Here is a 13,047-nt window from a genome sequence, read left to right on the forward strand (position 1 = left end):
TCTCACTGGAATGCACTTCCACAGGCAATGACTCTCACTGGGGTACACTTCAACAGGCACTGACTATGAATGGGTTGAACTTCCACAGGCACTGACTCTCACTGGGGTAAACTTCCACAGGCACTGACTCTGAATGGGTTAAACTTCCACAGGCACTGACTCTCACTGGGGTAAACTTCCACAGGCACTGACTCTCACTGGAGTGCACTTCCACAGGCAATGACTCTCACTGGGGTACACTTCCACTGGCACTGAATCCGAATGGGGTAATATTCCACAGGCACTTACTCTCACTGGGGTGCACTTCCACAGGCACTGAATCTGAATGGGGTAAACTTCCCCAGGCACTGAATCTGAATGTGTAAACTTCCACAGGCACTGACTCTGAATGGCGTAAACTTCCACAGTCACTGACTCTGAATGGGGCACACTTCCACACGCACTGAATCTGAATGGGGTAAACTTCTACAGGTACTTAATCTGAATGGGGTAAACTTCCACAGGCACTGACTCTCACTGGGGTACACTTCCACAGGCACTGTCTCTGAATGGGTTAAACATCCACAGGCACTGACTCTCACTGGGGTACACTTCCACAGGCACTGAGTCTCACTGGGGTACACTTACACAGGCACTGATTCTGAGTGGTGCAAACTTCCAAAGGCACTCTCTCTCACTGGGATACACTTCCACAGGCACTGACTCTGAATGGGGTAAACTTCCACAGGCACTGACTCTGAATGGGGTGAACTTCTACTGGCTCTGAATCTGAATGGGGTACATTTCCACAGGCACTGAATCTGAATGGGGTAAACTTCTGCAGGGACTGAATCTGAAAGAGGTAAGCTTCTACAGGCACTGAATCTGAATGGCGTAAACTTCTACAGGTACTGAATATCAATGGGGTAAACTTCCACAGGCACTGTCTCTCACTGGAGTGCACTTCCACAGGCAATGTCTCTCACTGGGGTACACATCCACAGACACTGACTATGATTGTGTTAAACCTCCACAGGCACTGACTCTCACTAGGGTAAACTTCCACAGGGACTGACTCTCACTGGGGTACACTTCCACAGGTACTGACACTGAATGGGGTAAACGTCCACAGGCAGTAACTCTGAAAGGGGTAATCTTCTACAGACACTGAATCTGAATGGGGTAAACTTCTACAGGTACTGAATCTGCATGGGGTAAACTTCCACAGGCACTGACTCACACTGGGGGACACTTCCACAGGCACTGACTCTGAAAGGGGTAAACTTCCACAGGCCCTGACTCTCACTGGGGTGCACTTCCACAGGCACTGACTCTGAATGGGGCAAACTTCCACAGGCACTGACTCTCACTGGGGTACACTTCCACAGGCACTGAATCTGAATGGCGTAAACATCCACAGGTACTGACTCTGAATGGGGTAAACTTCCAGAGGCAATGACTCTCACTGGGGTACACTTCGACAGCCACTGAATCTGAATGGGGTAAACTTCCACAGGCACTGATTCTCACAAGGGTACACTTCTTCAGGCACTGAATCTCACTGGGGTACACTTACACAGGCACTGACTCAGAATGGGGAAAACTTCCAAAGGCACTGACTCTGAATGGGGTACACTTCCACACGCACTGAATCTGAATGCGGTAAACTTCTGCAGGTACTGAATCTGAATGGGGTAAACTTCCACAGGCACTGACTCTCACAGGGGTACATTTCCACAGGCACTGACTCTGAATGTGGTAATCTTCCACAGGCACTGACTCTCACTGGGGTAAACTTCCACAGGCACTGTCTCTGAAAGGCTTAAACATCCACAGGCACTGACTCTCACTGGGGTACACTTCCACAGGCACTGAGTCTCACTGGGGTACACTTACACAGGCACTGATTCTGAGTGGTGTAAACTTCCAAAGGCACTGTCTCTCACTGGGGTACACTTCCACAGGCACTGACTCTGAATGGGGTAAACTTCCACAGGCACTGACTCTGAATGGGGTTTACTTCTACTGGCTCTGAATCTGAATGGGGTACATTTCCACAGGCACTGAATCTGAATGGGGTAAACTTCTAAAGGTACTGAATCTGAATGGGGTAAACTTCTACAGGCACTGAATCTGAATGGTGTAAACGTCAACAGGTACTGAATATTAATGGGGTAAACTTCCACAGGCACTGACTCTGAATGGCGTAAACTTCCACAGTCACTGTCTCTCACTGGAGTACACTTCCACAGGCAATGACTCTCACTGGGGTACACTTCCACAGGCACTGACTATGAATGGGTTGAACTTCCACAGGCACTGACTCTCACTGGGGTAAACTTCCACAGGCACTGACTCTGAATGGGTTAAACTTCCACAGGCACTGACTCTCACTGGGGTAAACTTCCACAGGCACTGATTCTCACTGGGGTACACTTCCACAGGTACTGACACTGAATGGGGTAAACGTCCACAGGCAGTAACTCTGAAAGGGGTAATCTTCTACAGGCCCTGACTCTCACTGGGGTGCACTTCCACAGGCACTGACTCAGAATGGGGCAAACTTCCACAGGCCCTGACTCTCACTGGGGTGCACTTCCACAGGCACTGACTCTGAATGGGGCAAACTTCCACAGGCCCTGACTCTCACTGGGGTGCACTTCCACAGCCACTGAATCTGAATGGGGTAAACTTCCACAGGCACTGATTCTCACAAGGGTACACTTCTTCAGGCACTGACTCTCACTGGGGTACATTTCCACAGGCACTGACTTTCACTGGGGTACATTTCCACAGGCACTGAGTCTCACTCGGGTACACTTCTACAGGCACTGACTCTCACTTGGGTACTCTTCTGCAGGCACTGACTCTCACTGGGGTACATTTCCACAGGCACTGACTCTCACTGGTGTACATTTCCACATGCACTGACTCTGAGTGGGGTACACTTCTATCGGCACTTAATCTGAATGGTGTAAACTTCTAGAGGTACTGAATCAGAATGGGGTAAACTTGCACAGGCACTGACTCTGAATGGGGTAAACTTCCACAGGCACTGACTCTCACTGGGGTACACTTCCACAGGCACTGACTCTCAGTGGGGTACATTTACACATGCACTGACTCTGAATGCGGTACACTTCGACAGGCACTGAATCTGAATGTGGTAAACTTCTACAGGTACTGAATCTGAATGGGGTAAACTTCCACAGGCACTGACTCTCACTGGGGTACACTTCCACAGGCACTGACTCTCACTGGGGTACAGTTACACAGACACTGACTCGGAATGGGGAAAACTTCCAAAGGCACTGACTCTCACTGGTGTACACTTCCAGAGGCAGTGACTCTGAATGGGGTAAACTTCCACAGGCACTGACTCTCACTGGGGTACACTTCATGAGGCACTGACTCTCACTGGCGTACATTTTCACAGCCACTGACTCTCACTGGGGTGCATTTCCACAGGCACTGACTCTCACTTGGGTACACTTCTACAGGCACTGACTCTCACTGGCTTACATTTCCACAGGCACTGACTCTCACTTGGGTACATTTTCACATGCACTGACTCTGAGTGGGGTACACTTCCATAGGCAGTGAGTCTTAATGGTGAGCCGCTTCCCAGCCACTGAATCTCATTGGGGTACACTTCTACAGGCACTGACTCTCACAGGGGTACACTTCCACAGGCACTGAATCAGAATGGTGTAAACGTCTGCAGGTACTGAATATTAATGGGGTAAACTTACACAGGCACTGACTCTGAATGGCGTAAACTTCCTCAGGCACTGTCTCTCACTGGAGTACACTTCCACAGGCAATGACTCTCACTGGGGTTCACTTCCACAGGCACGGGCTATGAATGGGTTGAACTTCCACAGGCACTGACTCTCACTGGGGTAAACTTCCACAGGCACTGACTCTGAATGGGTTAAACTTCCACAGGCACTGACTCTCACTGGGGTAAACTTCCACAGGCACTGACTCTCACTGGGGGACACTTCCACAGGTACTGACACTGAATGGGGTAAACGTCCACAGGCAGTAACTCTGAAAGGGGTAATCTTCTCCAGGCCCTGACTCTCACTGGGGTGCACTTCCACAGGCACTGACTCAGAATGGGGCAAACGTCCAAAGTCCCTGACTCTCACTGGGGTGCACTTCCACAGGCACTGACTCTGAATGGGGCAAACTTCCACAGGCACTGACTCTCACTGGGGTACACTTCCACAGCCACTGAATCTGAATGGGGTAAACTTCCACAGGTACTGACTCTGAATGGGGTAAACTTCCAGAGGCAATGACTCTCACTGGGGTACACTTCCACAGCCACTGAATCTGAATGGGGTAACTTCCACAGGCACTGATTCTCACAAGGGTACACTTCTTCAGGCACTGACTCTCACTGGGGTACATTTCCACAGGCACTGACTCTCACTGGGGTACATTTCCACAGGCACTGAGTCTCACTAGGGTGCACTTCTGCAGGCACTGACTCTCACTTGGGTACTCTTCTGCAGGCACTGACTCTCACTGGGGTACATTTCCACAGGCACTGACTCTCACTGGTGTACATTTCCACATGCACTGACTCTGAGTGGGGTACACCTCTCGAGGCACTTAATCTGAATGGTGTAAACTTCTAGAGGTACTGAATCAGAATGGGGTAAACTTGCACAGGCACTGACTCTGAATGGGGTAAACTTCCACAGGCACTGACTCTCACTGGGGTACACTTCCACAGGCACTGACTCTCACTGGGGTACATTTACACATGCACTGACTCTGAATGGGGTAAACTTCCACAGGCACTGACTCTAACTGGGGTGCACTTCGACAGGAACTGAATCTGAATGTGGTAAACCTCTACAGGTACTGAATCTGAATGGGGTAAACTTCCACAGACACTGACTCGGAATGGGGAAAACTTCCAAAGGCACTGACTCTCACTGGGGTACACTTCCAGAGGCAGTGACTCTGAATGGGGTAAACTTCCACAGGCACTGACTCTCACTTGGGTACTCTTCCGCAGGCACTGACTCTCACTGGGGTACACTTCCAGAGGCAGTGACTCTGAATGGGGTAAACTTCCACAGGCACTGACTCTGAATGGGGGTAACTTCTACAGGCTCTGAATCTGAATGGGGTAAACTTCTACAGGTACTGAATCTGCATGGGGTAAACTTCCACAGGCACTGAATCTCACTGGGGTACACTTGCACAGGCACTGACTCTGAAAGGGGTAAACTTCCACAGGCACTGACTCCCACTGGGGTACTCTTCCACAGGCACTGAATCTGAATGGGGTAAACTTCCACAGGCACTGACTATGAATGGGGTAAACATCCACAGGTACTGACTCTGAATGGGGAACTCTTCCAGAGGCAATGACTCTAACTGGGGTACACTCCCACAGGCACTGACTCTCACAGGGGGACACTTCCACAGCCACTGACTCTGAATGGGGTACAATTCCACAGGCATTGACCCTCACTTGGGTGCACTTCCTCAGGCACTGACTCTCACTGGGGTACACTTCCAGAGGCAGTGACTCTGAATGGGGTAAACTTCCACAGGCACTGACTATCACTGGGGTACACTTCATGAGGCACTGACTCTCACTGGCGTACATTTTCACAGCCACTGACTCTCACTGGGGTGCATTTCCACAGGCACTGACTCTCACTTGGGTACACTTCTACAGGCACTGACTCTCACTGGCGTACATTTCCACAGGCACTGACTCTCACTTGGGTACATTTCCGCATGCACTGACTCTGAGTGGGGTACCCTTCCATAGGCAGTGAGTCTTAATGGTGAGCCGCTTCCCAGCCACTGAATCTCACTGGGGTACACTTCTACAGGCACTGACTCTCACAGGGGTACACTTCCACAGGCACTGAATCTGAATGGCGTAAACTTCCACAGGCAATGACTCTCACTGGGGTACACTTCCACGGGCACTGAATCAGAATGGGGTAAAGTTCCACAGGCACTGACTCTGAATTGGTTACAGTTCCACAGGCAATGACTCTCAGTGGGGTACATTTCGAGAGGCACTGACTCTGACTGGGTAAACATCCACAGGCACTGATTCTCACTGGGTTACATTTCGAGAGGCACTGACTCTGAATGGTGTAAACCTCCACAGGCACTGACTCTCACTGGAGTACACTTCCACAGGCACTGACTCTGAATGGGGCAAATTTCTACTGGCACTGACTCTCTCTGAGGAACAGTTCCAGAGGCATTGACTCTCACTTGGGTAAATTTCCACAGGCACTGATTCCCACTTGGGTACACTTCTACAGGCACTGACTCTCACTTTGGTACACTTCTACAGGCACTGACTCTCACTGGGGTATATTTCCACAGGCACTGACTCTGAATGGGGTAAACTTCCACAGGCACTGATTCTGAATGGGGTACACTTCCACAGGCACTGACTCTCACTGGGGTACACTTCCACAGGCACTGACTCTCACTGGGGTACACTTACACAGGCACTGTCTCTGAATGGGGTAATCGTCTACAGGCACTGAATATGAGTGGGGTAAACGTCTTCAGTTACTGAATCTGAATGGGGTAAACTTCCACAGGCACTGACTCTCACTGGGGTACACTTCCACAGGCACTGACTCTCACTGGGGTACACTTACACAGGCACTGTCTCTGAATGGGGTAAACTTCCAAAGGCACTGACTCTGAAAGTGGTAAACTTCTACAGTCACTGCATCTGAATGGGGTAAACATCTACAAGTACTGAATCTGAATGGCGTATACTTCCAGAGGCAATGACTCTCACTGGGGTACTCTTCCACAGGCACTGAATCTCATGGGGGACACTTCCACAGGCACTGACTCTGAATGGGGTAAACTTCCACAGGCACTGACCCTCACTGGGATGCACTTCCACAGGCAATGACACTGAATGGGGTCAACTTCCACAGGCAAAGACTCTCTTTGGTGCACACTTCCACATGCACGGACTCTGAATGGGGTAAACATCCACAGGCATTGACTCTCACTGGGGTACACTTCCACTGGCACTGAATCCGAATGGGGTAAACTTCCACAGGCACTTACTCTCACTGGGGTACACTTCCACAGGCACTGAATCTGAATGGGGTAAACTTCCCCAGGCACTGACTCTGAATGTGTAAACTTCCACAGGCACTGACTCTGAATTGGTTACAGTTCCTCAGGCAATAACTCTCAGTGGGGTACACTTCGACAGGCACTGACTCTGACTGGGGTACACTTCCACAGGCACTGTCTCTCACTGGGGTGCAGTCCCACAGGCTCTAGCTGTCACTTGGATACCGTTCCCTAGGCACTGACTCGAACTGGGGTACACTTCTACAGGCACTGACTCCACTTGGGTAAACTTCCACATGCACTGACTCTCACTGGGGTGCACTTCAACAGGCACAGACTCTGAATGGGGTAAACTTCCACAGGCACTGACTCTGAATGGCGTAAACATCCAAAGGTACTGGCAATGAATGGGGTAAACTTCCAGAGGCAATGACTCTCACTAGGTTACACTTCCACAGGCACTGACTCTGAATGGGGCAAATTTCTACTGGCACTGACTCTCTCTGAGGAACAGTTCCACAGGCACTGACTCTCACTTGGCTAAATATCCACAGGCAATGATTCTCATTTGGGTACACTTCTACAGGCACTGACTCTCACTTGGGTACACTTCTACAGGCACTGACTCTCACTGGGTACATTTCCACAGGCACTGACTCTGAATGGGGTAAACTTCCACAGGCACTGACTCTGAATGGGGTACACTTCCACAGGCACTGACTCTGAATGGGGTAAACTTCCAAATGCACTGACTCTGAATGGGGTAAACTTCTACAGGCACTCCATCTGAATGGGGTAAACTTCTACAGGCACTGTATCTGAATGGGGTAAACCTCCACAGGCACTGACTCTCACTGGGGGACACTTCCACAGGCACTGATTCTGAATGGGGTAAACTTCCACAGGCACTGACTATGAATGGGGTAAACTTCCACAGGCACTGAATGTGAATGGGGTAAACTTCCACAGGCACTGATTCTGAATGCCGTAAACTTCTAGAGGCAATGAATCTCACTGGGGTAAACAACAACAGGCACTGACACTCACTGGGGTACACTTCCACAGGCACTGAATCTGATTGGGGTAAACTTCCACTGGCACTGACTCTGAATGGCGTAAACTTCCAGAGGCAATGACTCTCTTTCGTGCACACTTCCACATGCACTGACTCTGAATGGGGTAAACATCCACAGGCATTGACTCTCACTGGGGTACACTTCCACAGGCACTGAATCTGAATGGGGTAAACTTCCCCAGGCACTGACACTGAATGTGTAAACTTCCACAGGCACTGACTCTGAATTGGTTACAGTTCCACAGGCAATAACTCTCAGTGGGGTACACTTCGACAGGCACTGACACTGACTGGGGTACTCTTCCACAGGCACTGACTCTCACTGGGGAGCACTTCAACAAGGAAATGACACTGAATGGGGTAAACTTCCACAGGCACTGACTCTGAATGGGGTACACTTCACCAGGCACTGAATCTGAATGGCGTAAACATCCACAGGTACTGACACTGAACGGGGTAAACTTCCAGAGGCAATGACTCTCACCGGGGTACACTTCCACAGGCACTGACTCTCACTGGGGTACACTTCCACAGGCACTGACTCTGAATGGTGTAAACTTCCACAGGCACTGACGGTCACTGGGGTACACTTCCACAGACACTGTCTCTGAATGGGGTACACTTCCACAGGCACAGAATCTGAATGGGGTAAACTTCCACAGGCGCTGACTCTCACTTGGGTAAACTTCTTCAGGCACTGACTCACACTGGGTTACTTTTCCAAAGGCACTAACTCTCACCGGGGTACACTTCCACAGGCACTGACTCTCACTGGGGTACAGTTACACAGACACTGACTCGGAATGGGGAACACTTCCAAAGGCACTGACTCTCACTGGGGTACACTTCCACAGGCACTGACTCTGAATGGGGTAAACTTGCACAGGCACTGACTCTGAATGGGGTTAACTTCTACAGGCTCTGAATCTGAATGGGGTAAACTTCTGCAGGTACTGAATCTGCATGGGGTAAACTTCCACAGGCACTGAATCTCACTGGGGTACACTTGCACAGGCACTGACTCTGAAAGCGGTAAACTTCCACAGGCACTGACTCTCACTGGGGTACACTTCCACAGGCACTGAATCTGAATGGGGTAAACTTCCACAGGCACTGACTATGAATGGGGTAAACATCCACAGGTACTGACTCTGAATGGGGAAATCTTCCAGAGGCAATGACTCTAACTTGGGTACACTCCCACAGGCACTGACTCTCACAGGGGGACACTTCCACAGCCACTGACTCTGAATGGGGTACAATTCCACAGGCATTGACCCTCACTTGGGTGCACTTCCACAGGCACTGACTCTCACTGGGGTACACTTCCAGAGGCAGTGACTCTGAATGGGGTAAACTTCCACAGGCACTGACTCTCACTGGGGTACACTTCATGAGGCACTGACTCTCACTGGCGTACATTTTCACAGCCACTGACTCTCACTGGGGTGCATTTCCACAGGCACTGACTCTCACTTGGGTACACTTCTACAGGCACTGACTCTCACTGGCGTACATTTCCACAGGCACTGACTCTCACTTGGGTACATTTCCACATGCACTGACTCTGAGTGGGGTACACTTCCATAGGCAGTGAGTCTTAATGGTGAGCCGCTTCCCAGCCACTGAATCTCACTGGGGTACACTTCTACAGGCACTGACTCTCACAGGGGTACACTTCCACAGGCACTGAATCTGAATGGCGTAAACTTCCACAGGCAATGACTCTCACTGGGGTACACTTCCACAGGCACTGAATCTGAATGGGGTAAACTTCCACAGGCACTGACTCTCACAGCAGTACACTTCCACAGGCACTGATTCTGAATGGGGTAAAGTTCCACAGGCATTTACTCTCACTCGGGTACACTTCCACGGGCACTGAATCAGAATGGGGTAAAGTTCCACAGGCACTGACTCTGAATTGGTTACAGTTCCACAGGCAATGACTCTCAGTGGGGTACATTTCGAGAGGCACTGACTCTGACTGGGTAAACTTCCACAGGCACTGACTCTCACTGGGTTACACTTCCAAAGGCACTGACTCTGAATGGTGTAAACCTCCACAGGCACTGACTCTCACTGGAGTACACTTCCACAGGCACTGACTCTGAATGGGGCAAATTTCTACTGTCACTGACTCTGTCTGAGGAACAGTTCCAGAGGCATTGACTCTCACTTGGGTAAATTTCCACAGGCACTGATTCCCACTTGGGTACACTTCTACAGGCACTGACTCTCACTTTGGTACACTTCTACAGGCACTGACTCTCACTGGGGTATATTTCCACAGGCACTGACTCTGAATGGGGTAAACTTCCACAGGCACTGATTCTGAATGGGGTACACTTCCACAGGCACCGGCTCTGAATGGGGTAATCGTCTACAGGCACTGAATATGAGTGGGGTAAACCTCTACAGTTACTGAATCTGAATGGGGTAAATTTCCACAGGCACTGACTCTCACTGGGGTACACTTCCACAGGCACTGACTCTCACTGGGGTACACTTACAAAGGCACTGTCTCTGAATGGGGTAAACTTCCAAAGGCACTGACTCTGAAAGGGGTAAACTTCTACAGGCACTGCATCTGAATGGGGTAAACATCTACAGGTACTGAATCTGAATGGCGTAAACCTCCAGAGGCAATGACTCTCACTGGGGTACTCTTCCACAGGCACTGAATCTCACTGGGGGACACTTCCACAGGCACTGACTCTGAATTGGTTTGCAGTTCCACAGGCAATAACGCTCAGTGGGGTACACTTCGACAGGCACTGACTCTGACTGGGGTACACTTCAACAGGCACTGAATCTGAATGGCGTAAACATCCACAGGTACTGACGGTCACTGGGGTACACTTCCACAGACACTGACTCTGAATGGGGTACACTTCCACAGGCACTGAATCTGAATGGGGTAAACTTCCACAGGCACTGACTCTCACTTGGGTAAACTTCTTCAGGCACTGACTCTCACTGGGATACATTTCCACAGGCACTGACTCTCACTGGGGTACATTTCCATTGGCACTGACTCTCACTTGGGTACACTTCTTCAGGCACTGACTCTCACTGGTGTACTTCTCCACATGCACTGACTCTGAATGGGATACACTTCTATAGGCAGTGACTCAGAATTGAGAGCCGCTCCCCAGCCACTGAATCTGACTGGGGTACACTTCTACAGGCACTGAATCTCACAGGGGTACATTTCCACCGGCACTGACTCTCACTGGCTACACTTCTACAGGCACTGAATCTGAATGGGGTTAACATCTACAGGTACTGAAGCTGAATGGGGTAAACATGCACAGGCACTGACTCTCACTGGGGCAAACTTCCACAGGCACTGACTCTGAATGGGATAAACTTCCACAGGCACTGACTGTCACTGGGGAACACTTCCACAGGCACTGACTCTGAATGGGGTAAACTTCCACCGGCACTGACTCTCACTTGGGTACACTTCGACAGGCACAGACTCTCACTGGGGTAAACATCCAAAGGCACTGACTCTCACTGGGGTACAATTCCATTGGCACTGACTCTCACTTGGGTACACTTCTTCAGGCACTGACTCTCACTGGTGTACTTCTCCACATGCACTGACTCTGAATGGGATACACTTCTATAGGCAGTGACTCCGAATTGAGAGCCGCTCCCCAGCCACTGAATCTGACTGGGGTACACTTCTACAGGCACTGAATCTCACAGGGGTACATTTCCACTGGCACTGACTCTCACTGGCTACACTTCTACAGGCACTGAATCTGAATGGGGTTAACATCTACAGGTACTGAAGCTGAATGGGGTAAACATCCACAGGCACTGACTCTCACTGGGGCAAACTTCCACAGGCACTGACTCTGAATGGGATAAACTTCCACAGGCACTGACTGTCACTGGGGAACACTTCCACAGGCACTGACTCTGAATGGGGTAAACTTCCACCGGCACTGACTCTCACTTGGGTGCACTTCGACAGGCACAGACTCTCACTGGGGTAAACATCCAAAGGCACTGACTCTCACTGGGGTACAATTCCACAGGCACTGATTCTGAATGGGGTAAACTTCCACAGGCACTGACTCTGAATGGGGTAAACTTCGACAGGCACTGAATCTGAATGTGGTAAACTTCTACAGGTACTGAATCTGAATGGGTAAACATCCACAGGCAATGACTCTCAGTGGGGTAAACTTCCACAGGCACTGACTCTGAATTGGTTACAGTTCCACAGGCAATAACGCTCAGTGGGGTACACATCGACAGGCACTGACTCTGACTGGGGTACACTTCAACAGGCACTGAATCTGAATGGCGTAAACATCCACACGTACTGACGGTCACTGGGGTACACTTCCACAGACACTGACTCTGAATGGGGTACACTTCCACAGGCACTGAATCTGAATGGGGTAAACTTCCACAGGCACTGACTCTCACTTGGGTAAACTTCTTCAGGCACAGACTCTCACTGGGATACATTTCCAAAGGCACTGATTCTCACTGGGGTACATTTCTATTGGCACTGACTCTCACTTGGATACACTTCTTCAGGCACTGACACTCACTGGTGTACTTCTCCACATGCACAGACTCTCACTGGGGTAAACATCCAAAGGCACTGATTCTGAATGGGGTAAACTTCCACAGGCACTGACTCTGAATGGGGTAAATGTCGACAGGCACTGAATCTGAATGTGGTAAAATTCTACAGGTACTGAATCTGAATGGGTAAACATCCACAGGCAATGACTCTCAGTGGGGTACACTTCCACAGGCACTGACTCCGAATGGGGTAAACTTCCAAAGGCACAGACTTTCACTGGGGTACACTTCCACAGGCACTGACTCTGAATGGGGTAAACTTCCACAGGCACTGACTC

The sequence above is a fragment of the Heterodontus francisci genome, chromosome 38, assembly GCF_036365525.1.
Source record: "Heterodontus francisci isolate sHetFra1 chromosome 38, sHetFra1.hap1, whole genome shotgun sequence".
Classification (NCBI taxonomy): domain Eukaryota; kingdom Metazoa; phylum Chordata; class Chondrichthyes; order Heterodontiformes; family Heterodontidae; genus Heterodontus; species Heterodontus francisci.